We start from the raw sequence: 11,707 nt of genomic DNA, 5'->3' as shown, positions 1-11,707 counted from the left end.
GACGAAGAAAAATCGAGCGAAATTTGTGGCTGATACCAGGGTGGAGGAGGAGGAGGAGGAGGAGGAGGGGGGGGGTTTAGAGTGCAACGCGAACGTGAAAGAATTATGGGAGCAGCTTACAAAAATAGCGTGCGGCAGGATCGCACGATGAAAGTGCATTAATCATGGGACCGAATTGCGATAATCGTTGTCAATTATTAGGATGCACATTAGTTTTCTGCGAAAATAAACTAAATTACGTATAACAGTGTGCCAACATCCATCACGATCCTCATTTTAATTTCAAGACATTTATTTTAATATAAAATTAATCCTCGATTCTATAATTGGTTTGGAGTTACACATACATTGCAAGCTTTTTGGCAGATAATACAGCCGGTCTTATATTCAACAACGATTACTGCATTTTTCATATATGACTGATGCATAATTTTTTTTAAATTCTACCTCGATTTTACTCTGATTCGCCAAAATTGCAAAAATTTTAAGCGCCCATTTATTAAAATTATTAACAAATTTACTTATGTATGTTGTCACTATAATTGGGATAAGTGATTTTGCATTTATTAATTCTCAAGTGTCGTCCAATGTCTGTTTAAATGAAGATGAACTCGTACGTTTCCTTATTAAATATCTACAATTAAATGTGTAAGTCAAAGTATAAAGTGACGACTTGAACGACGAAATCTTTACACCTTCCGAGTATGCCAAGGATTTGTTTTTGTGTTTTTTTGTTGTTTGTTTGTTTTTTTGTTTGTTTGTTTTTTTTTTATATTTATAACACAAAATATATTTATCAACAAAATAATATATGAAATTGAAAATAATATGTTATTTAAGGCATAAATTGCTGTTTTCGTGTATATCGACAATTTTTAATAGCGAAGATCACACTTTTTTTTAAGTGAAAATTATTATGAGCGATTTCCAGCATCTAATTTATACATTATAATTATATACTGTTAAACACTCGAATTTAACGTTAAATTGTAACTTAATAATAATAAATACTGATTTTTAGTAACGTATTTAATTCTTTATTTATTTTTTTTTTTTCATAAAAAGTTAGATTAACATTCGTAACAATTAAAAGTAAGGACAAAACATTTACAATTAAGCATCTTTTTTTTTACCGCTTATTTATAATAAAACGTATATTGATAACAATTTGAAAGGACATTATGACAAATAGTATTTACTACCTTGCATATATATATAGGAATGTACTTACGTGTGGGAAAAAAGTTACTTTTTTGTTTTACACACAAGTACTTTATTTCTTTGTTATAAAAATTAATGTGTAATCGTATTGAAATTGAAATTGCCTCTACTCAAGATAAATTTAAATATTTTGGAGTATTAGAATCGCATATATTATTTAATATTACGATTAAATGTCAGTAGTATTTAATCATTTAATTTTAATGATTGACAGCGTCTAAATCCAGCTAATAGTTTTTATTAAATGCTTACAAATTGAAATGTCTTTCCTTCCATTTATATCAGTTTACCGTGTAATGTCCAAGTTAGTTTAGAACTTGACATTTAAAAACGTGAAAATAACGGTAAATTGGATAACACAAGTGTAGCACACGAACGAAGTGCTGTAAAAATATAATAAAAATATAAGTAACAGCCGCACACGTAACTACATTCTCGAAATTGAAAATATATTATTCTCATTTGATTGTGAATAATAACAATAACAATAACAATAACAACAAAAACAACAACAACAACAACAACAACAACAATAATAATAATAATAATAATAATAATAATAATAATAATAATAATAATAATGATAATAATAGTAATAAGAAAAATATGAAGAACGTGAATAATCAATGTATAATGCATAAGTTATTAGTATTATAATGTCAGGCAATATTATTATGATGATAAAGACTCTTTAATACAATGATACAAATGTAACCTTTATGGTTTAAGAGATAATTGAAGAAAAAACCAAGGGCACAAATTATTATGGATAGTGTTATCTAATATAAATAAGCATAACATTATAATAAAAAGTTACACCAATTTACCAAAAAAGTTCATTATAAATAAATTTATGTGCAAATTCTTGTAAATTATCATATTGATATAAAACGACGTAGATTATTTTTTTGTAAACCATTGTATCATAAAAAATTAATGTATACGTTTACCAATATAATATAAATATCACGTAATAGATGAAATAATAGCTTATTATTTTTTTTTCTTTTTTTTCTTTTTGCATTTTAACTTTTTGTCAAACAAATAAGTAAAATATTCGGAATAATACTAGCTTCTGATTTAAAAAAAAAAAAAAAAAAAAAAAAAAAAAAAAAAAGGAAACGAAAAGAAAAGAAGAAATACATTTCTTCATACTTATGCAATGCATTCACTATATTGGCCAAATGAATTACTAAGCTTATACTTATATTTAATTATCACATTGTTCTAAAACCCATTCACTCGTAATTTTTCCCAATGATGTTTTTGTTTCGCCATTTTTAATCTCCTCAGCATATATTAGCTTAAGCTTTCAATTGTGTTTATACAATGATGCTTCACTGTCTTTAAAGAATCACATATCGACCATTAAGAATATTGTGAAAACTTGTATCGAATTGTTTCATTGATGTTGTTTGTAGGAGAAAAAAAAATTAGCTCACACGTTGATTAGATAATAATAGAGGATAATATTATTATAGGTTAAATATTAAATCGAAAATATCATATCATTTACAAGACTGAAAAATAATATTACTTAGGATGTAAATTTGTGTAGCATTTAGCATTAATATTAATTTGACGCGGTGCAAATAAATAATTATTAATTTATTGATTTAGAAATAAGTATGAGGAATAATTTATATTGACGCTAGGCATTCTCGCATTCTTATATAATAAATATCCTCTCTATTCTTTATTATGGTTCCTTCAACATTACTTGAAAGTACTAACGCAAAATACCATTAAAATTTTACCCTTAATCGCACACGAATTAATTACATTACAAGAAAAATCATCAAATAGTTGAACAAGTTTTTTTTTTTAAATTTAGAAATAAAGTCGATTGTCTACAAGCACAATTTCCAAGATAAGCCATATCAATTCTTTATCGTTACAATGATTATTAATTAATACCCGTATTTTTTTCTTCTATCTAATTATCTATGACTAAAGTTAAGATTTGAAATCTGATTTGAGCGGTCGCTAAGAATTTTACTTACAAGCTCTACCCTGCTTTTCCTGTATTTCCTTCGAAGGGATCAAATTCCTACATACTTTGTAATAGGAAACCATTTGGAATTTTATACGATAGTTGATTACCCTGGTTATTATTCATGCTTTCTAAAACATTATTAAACTCACCATTGAGATTTAGAAAATAAACGGCAGCGATTATTTTATAGTTCAATCGTCATGAAAAAAAAATATAACACTTTTCCTCGATTTTCTCCATAATCCCATTGAAGCACGAGACTACAACTATAACAATATACTATCAAATGGAAAAGAAATAAATATGCTCGAGAAAAATATATTTATGCTTTGGGCTTCGCGTTAAGGCAGAAAAACAATATTTTAAATTTATCGATTTAACTTCCATGCTATTTTGTGTTACACTTTGTTCGAAAAGAAAAATAGAAAAAGAACGAAAAAAAAAAAAAAAAAAAAGAAAAACAAAGAAAGAAAAACAAAGAAAAGAACAAAATAATAAATAAAAAACACATAATTCTTCGTATTTTTGTTCTAGTATTGCTAATATTGCGTGAAGCTTTCAAGTCATTAAAATCAGTACAAATTTAATTTATAGTATGTTCGTGACCATTAGGTTGTTAAATTTCAGAATTACAGATTTGAAAATAGCCGTGTACATTATCTCTAAGCGATTACACAGAAATAATTTGATTTTAATTACAATGTTCAATCTTAGTTACAGAATATTATTTTTCCGGGGCAAAGGATTTAATTCAATCCATTTACGATTCAATATATTATTCGTTACCAACGTTACCAACGTTACCAACCAAATACACTTATTTCCGGCCCATTATCGTTTCACAAACTTGTAAAATTTCTCTAAAATTAATTTTGCATTGTACGACTGCATTCGAGCCCAACCGACTTCTCAGAAATTTCTTTTATCTCCTCATCAAATGGACATTATTTTTATCTTGCTAGTAGATAGAAAAATCAAGAATGTTAACCAAAGTCTGACAAGGCAGGAGATTCTTGGCAACAAATGAAGTAACGAGGGCCTGGCAAACAAGACTCTCGTGTTGTAAGCGCTTGGAGGAGAAGTACAATCACGATATGTGCGCCGTAATTAGTACGCTCTACATTTTCTAAAATTATTATTAAAGAGCAATTTTTGTCAATTAAGATATATAATAAGCGTAATGAAACAAAAACAAAAACAAACAAACAAAAAAACAAAAAACAAAGGAAGAAAAACAAACAAAAAACAAAAAACAAAAAACAAAGGAAGAAAAAAATTTCTTTTAATCAGTGATGAACAAATAATTATAAATCCTCGGGAAGATAAAGTATGAAGATTAAACGATAAAATTGCAAGATAATTTTTTACGTCGAGAGCAGTGAAAATGATCGCTTTAATGTAGGCAATTATATCACTATCGCGACTTCTTATACGATTCCTCGCAACAATTTTGCATAACCGAATGAAATTGTAATGCCGAGTTTATAAGAAAATGAAAGAAAAAGAATCGCGGTTATTTGACAAAATTTGAGAGAGCAAATGCCAAGGGCTTATTCTATAATTTAACTTTCTGATGTTTTAACCTTTCTTCGTAATCTCTCCGATAATTCCCATACTATTAACGAGCATCCATTACTTTATCTTATTTTATTTTCATTCATTACTCCAAAAGTATGCATATTTTTACTTATATTTTAATTTAATTTGTAAATTTGTTTCTAAATTTTTTTATAGATAAAAATATTATTATGGCTTGTAATGGCTAACGCAGCTTTTAATTAAAGTATATCTAATAATTTATTATTATTATTAAAAGGAATTACAAGTTGAATTCGAATATTATATATTAGAGTCATTCCTTTAATAATTATAATAATAATAATAATAATAATAATAATAATAATAATTGTTATTACAAGAATAGCAATATTATATATCAATTTTTTATTATTATTATTATTATTATTATTTTTTTCTCCTAAAAAAAATTCTTAATACCTTTTCCCATAAAGGTTTTCTTGATATATTTCATTAAATAATTTTATTGAAATAAAACTTTCAACTAGTAGTACTCTCGTATGTTTATTTAATCAATTTACTTAGATATGGCACCTGAGAGTTTATCAAAATAATTTCTTTACGTACTAAATAAAGCATTTTTATCTACTTTAAATTACCATTCTTGTCTTGTATCAGATGCGACGCAAGGAGATAAGTTTTCCTAATTGAATTTATATCTATGTGCACTTCTCGCGAGCATTATTTGTCTTAATGTTACTTAACATATGAAAAATGTTTAATCCACGTTATTAGCGGCCGTCGGCACGGAAAGTATCTAACACTGTCCTTCCTAATGCCGTAATATTTTTCTAATATTTATCATTATTATTTCGGCATCTATCTACTTTGGATTTTACGTCGTTATTCACTTTATTTCCTCCATTCATCGTCGAGTTCTGGCCTGTTTCTACCTTTGTTCGAGAGCCTGTTATACGAGTAGCTTCAACAGCCTCTTTTTATCATTCTTACGATAAAAACAATATGTAAATAAATTTAGCATAGTTGATGATGATGTTGATTGCTTTGCTTTGCTGCATCTAATGGAGCAAGCAATTTTTTTATTGCTTTCTTGCCTCTATTTATTTAGTCGTGTTTTTACCGTCAATTTATTATTTACATCGAGTCTTTTTGGTGGTTGGTCGTAGAATTATTTGCCAAGCTGTAGTCAAGCATCAGCCTCCCTACTCTGTCGCCATTCTCAAAATTCGAGCAACATAAATTTTACGAATAAGAAGGTACTGAAATTTCAGCAAGGAATCACCTCCTTTGTAAAATATCTTAAAAGCTTGATATGGTTAAAGTTTCAGTACTTCATCTTTCCAGTAAACAGTAGTAGTAAAAAGTATTATAATTTATCAATGTACAGTTTTCAAGAGTATTTAAAACCTCATCTTTATCGCCGCTGTTCGGCTTACTGGTTTCGATATCAAGCTCTCGGATTAAAATTTAATTTATATTCTCCGACCACCTGAAACTTATCTTCAGTCTTCAGCCCCGGCTCCGAAGATACTTTCACTTTCCGTATCGCCCACCACTCACGTCGCGCTTTCCTACAAAAATAGATCGTGACATTATTATAAAAGCGCCTCTCGCTGGGCTCACGCTTTAACTCCACACGACACGACCCTTCGCCACCACTCCACCTCGCCATTGTTTTATCAACAATTAAATTGTCAAAAAAGTAAGAGTCGGGCTCTCGTTACTACGGCCGGCACGCCGGGGCTTCCACGTGCAATTTTCTCGAGGGCCTCGGCGACGCGCCGCTCCGACCGACGGACTCGCCGGGGCACGGGGTGGCGAGATGAGGTACCGCAGGCAAATAAATCAATCTTCGTGTGCACACATGCGCACACGAGGCGAGAGTCCTTACGAGTGGCCGAGGCGCGTCGCCCGCTCCCGACGTTCGTCCCTGGCTTCGACGCGGTCCCCCACACACACACACACACACGCGCGCGCGCGCGCGTCAACAACATCCCGGAGGTCGAAGGTAACGGCGACGCTCACGGGGGACCAGCGATTTCTTCCGACCGAAGGACTTCTCATGTGGAAGCAGGCCGGTACTCTTCTTCGAGGAGGCGGACCCCCGGAGGTGAATCACCCGGCTGACCACGCGAACAATGCCTTTGCGCGCCTTTCCTCGACCGCCCGCTTCCAATGATTTTCCCCAGGAATCGTTCCAATCATTTTACCATTCATCCTTTCGATGTGTCCTGTCCTCCTCGATTATTCGCTCTGACAACTACCCAACTACATCATAAAACACGCTGCTTCATTATTCTCTTTTCCATTTTGCATGAAACGTACTCTGTCACGCATTCACACACTCGGAAACCAAGAGACACGAGCATACAGACGCTCCTCTACGCTTGAAAATAAGCCTTATTATTATGACTTTTGTATTGCTCGCGTAAGAATTCCGACAGATTGCTCTTTAAGTGCGCAGACTGGAATAAAAAAATTGTTATCACATTTCAATAAAAATCTTAATGTCCGCTTTAAATAATAGGTCTGCCCATGGAAGGATTAAAGACTTTTCGTCAAGTTTGACCTTTAATTAATGGAGTAAATCTATCATCTTCTTTATTCATCAACTTCGTCTTTCCTTCTCTCTTATCCGTTCATTTTTGTGATACTTATTGTTATTACATATTGATTTTTTGCACACAGTTATTCGTTTATTAAGCAATATAAGATCATTGAAATTTTACGATTCAGACGCTTCGCTCTATTGTGTCGATACATTTTATGAAACAGCTACGTGTTCGTGGATTGTAAATTATTTTAGTAAAATCAAGGAATGGAATTGATTGAAAATGCCTAAGGTCTAATTATCAAAATTTTTCATTAAAAGCAAATAAGACGATTAATCTCTTTTGACACTCGCTTTTGAAATATAAAAATATTTGACAAACATTCGTTAAACCACATTTACACGTTACCAATTTCAAAAATTTATTGCTTAACATTAATATAACGAATTATTTATCATACGTCTTTTAAGAAATACAAATTAAAATATATAATCTTATGATAGTTCAAATCGCAACTCAATCAATCTATGCTTTTAATGTGATATGGCGAATTTTCCTACGTATAATTGATATTTTATTAATGTCCATTGCAACTCTCAACTACACTTTAAATTAAAATAAAACAAAAAATATATTTTTAAAAGTCTCAATTTATAAATTTATTAAATAGTTATGGTTGTTGGTTTAATATTACGTATGTATAATTAATATTTCAACATCGATCACATAAATTTTCGCAGATTTATACAAATTAATACGTGTAATATTAAACAATCAAGCTTTATAGAAGTCATTGAAGCCGTTTTTGCACAAAAAAAAAAAAAAAGTAAAAATATCAAAATTTCACCTAAATATCTCTCACATCCTCTCGAATGCAAATGATTTTACAAGCGTTTTATCATACAAATTAATATCAATTTATGTCTGGCATTAGCAATAATATTAAAAGGAATAATATAATAAATAATATTGATATATCAATAATAATATTAAAAAATGTTATCATATTATCATTTTATTGATTATTATATTTACGTTTGTTTATTAAACCGATAGCAAATTCAGCTTGATTTTCCAAAATTCATATTTCACAATAACTGACCAAACTTTTCGCCCAATTTAATAACTTACAAAACTTATAATATTTTATTGAAAAAATTGTAATTATCATTTTCTAAAATTATTCATATTACCTTTCATCTTAATGCGATTATAAAATTTATTCTCATAAAGCTCGATGTCCGAAGCATTCGCTTTTAAAATTGCAATTCATGTAATTTTAACACGATGTCAAACCATTACAAAAAAACTGTATTGTAAATGGATGAACCATCGCTAATCCATCTATAATATATATTAATAAAAAATTTTATTTTTGAAGATATTTGAAAATGTTTATTCACCAATTGAGCTCTATTTTTCATATCATAAACATATTACAAGAGTAAGAAATCATTGATGAAGCTGTTCTTATTTTTCTTCTTTTACATCCATAATATTAGAATAACATTATAATAATTAATATGAATTTAAATTAATGATAACATTAATTAAAATTAATTCTTTGATCGGTAATTGAAAAATAAAATAAATTATATATACATACATACATACATACATGCATATATATATATATATATATATATATATATATATATAAATGTTATGAATTTCTTATTTTTTCTTATCAATATTAAAAAATAAAATAAGAAGACTAACAATTATCGTGGTAAATGAATAAATTGAAATAAATCAAAGATAAAACGATGGTAGCATAGGGGGAAAACTACTTTAGATAAATGATGATGGTGAACATTTTTTAAAAACAGGCAAACACTTTTAGCGGACAACGAAATGAATTACGAATGTGTGCGCGTTGTGTATGCGTGTGGGTGTAAACGTGAATTTAAAAAAAATTTTTGTTTTATTAATTTAAAATACGACTTTTTAATAAATTAAGCAATTAAAACGTTAATCGTTCAATTTATTCGAATTATACTTTGATAGGAAGGAAATAGTTTAAGACCTAAAATGATCGATTAGAAGAGAACTAGGCTATAAAGAATACAAAAAATTGAAAAATCTTCGATAAATTTGTATAATTACGTCTCAATTTTCATTGCATAATTTGCTATTTTTGTATCGAATACAATATTCAAAAAGCAGAAATTTACACAATTTCATTAAATTTTTATCGTCCACGCCTGGACACAAAATTTTCTGAACTGACTATAAGATACTTTTATAACTTGCGTAAAACTTGTTGGTTATTCTTAAGCCCTTTTCTTTTCATAATGTATTATTCAAATAAATGTTTAATTTTATTGCATTTCTACTATACGGATGTCTATTTAAAATTCAGATTCTAAATGCATTAAATTAAGGTTCTTTTATTTAATTGCCCGATCTAATCTTCTACTTGAAGAGTATATATTTGATATTATTCATCGAATTACCATACGTCCATATAACTCTGACAATAAATTATTTATTTTGTCCAATAGATTTTATAACAATGTCCTTTTTTTTTTTTTTTTTTTTTTTTTCAAAAAATACTTTTGATCTCTTCTTTTCCATGATCAGTTTGTCCTTACATATAATAATTAGTGGGATGCTGGTATACGTTTCTATCAATGTTTTTTTTTAAAAAAAAAAAAAAAAAAAAAAAAACATAAAGAATAATTTGTTACGATACAAAAAAACAACAACAACAACAACAACAATTATATAATACTATTGAATTGAAATTCCACTATGTTATATATATATATATATATATATATAGATAGATATAGATATACATAAAATTAACAATCTCAACGTATCGGCAATTCATACAACTATTTCGGCTATTTGCTGGGCTATTATCGGTCCTCGATGTTGTCGAATCAAAAAGTTCCTACGATGTTGTATCTCTTGACGTTCGGCCTGTAGATCGTCTTTTAATTATTCGAGTTGATCTTTCAGTAATCTCAGGCACTCCTGTTTGGTTTTGGGGTCCGATGTTACCTTGTTATCTGGTTGTCGTTCTCTCGTGAAAATCTCCTTTTACTTTTTTCCCCGTTAAGTTATCCATCGTGCGATTATTATATCAACTGGGTATTAGCGTCGACCGCTAACTAGATTATAGTGTAAAAATGTTGTCATTGTAAATAAAATTTCGGACTTTGTGTGGCGTATTTTTTTAAATCACTATGTTGCTTAATATTATCGAGCAAATAAAATGTGAGTATTAGTAGAGGAAGGCGCCTTATACTTTATTTCTAAGGTTACACAAATAACATTGGGCGCTAATTTATAATTACTTAAACCTCCCGCTAGTCAATTTTTGTTTAAGCTCGCGCGTAAGTAATGGAAAAGATATTGCGGCTCGGAGAAAAAGGGTCGGATTGATCAAATAAATTTGAGGAACAAATTGCACCACTACGTCCAGCGATAATGCAAACGTTTCGTTTTATTTCCAAAGGGTCCGCTTTTCATTCGTGTTTTTAAAAATAAATATCTATATACATATATGCCTCGGAATCGAGTGATTTATCGGCTCTCCGAAATTGTTAACAATATCGAAAAAGTAAACAGACGCAGTGAAACCAATATTTATCGCATCGTTAATAATCTTTACATTAATACAATCTGTGGCCCTGGCGGGCTGCCGCCTGTTACGCGATGCTCCCTCCTGGCCTCCCCCGTTTTTAATCGCCGGTATTCCAAGTCGAGCAGAGGCGCTCTTCGCTGTCCCAATAATGGAGACCCTTAGGATCGTGTTGTCAAATGGCGTTGCGCTCGGATTGCCGATACCCGATGCCCCGCCTGACTTGGCACTGCCAGCGTCACAGCGTTATCCCCCCCCCCCCTTAAACCGCTGCAAAACATTCTTACGGCCATTAATTATACCAAAATTAACCTTAACCAACTTTTCACTAGAATCTTTTGCTCAGCCAGGGGAGGCAAGGTCGCGATTGCAAAGGCAGGGGTCTGTTTCTGCTCCATTCCCGAATTGAGCGTCACGAGTCTGACAAGCCTGACACGCGGAATACAATGATAGGTGGTATTTTCGAATGAGCGGCCGGGGTTCGAATGATAATGCCTGGCTTTCTTTTTATGGAAATTCCTCCAAGTCCAAAACGGATGCGGCGCTCGGCGACCATGAGTCGACGGTTTTGTTCTGTGCAATAAAATTTTTCGAATACGCATTCGAAGGTAAGCCACTTATCCGTCGCATTGATCGCGAGCCGCTCGCATTGGCCTTTCTGCAGAAAACTGACAAAGCATCTTCAGAACGAAATTGACAGCTCTGCTGTGGCGCGGAATTCTCAACGATAAAAGAGCGCGCCCCGAATCGTGACAATGACGTTGCCGATGCACTATCGTGACATTACGATGACGCAATTATTATTTC

This window comes from Ceratosolen solmsi, unplaced genomic scaffold (genome assembly GCF_000503995.2).
Source record: "Ceratosolen solmsi marchali unplaced genomic scaffold, CerSol_1.0 scaffold3, whole genome shotgun sequence".
In the NCBI taxonomy this organism is placed as follows: Eukaryota; Metazoa; Arthropoda; class Insecta; order Hymenoptera; family Agaonidae; genus Ceratosolen; species Ceratosolen solmsi.
Note: the sequence above shows the minus strand (reverse complement) of the source record.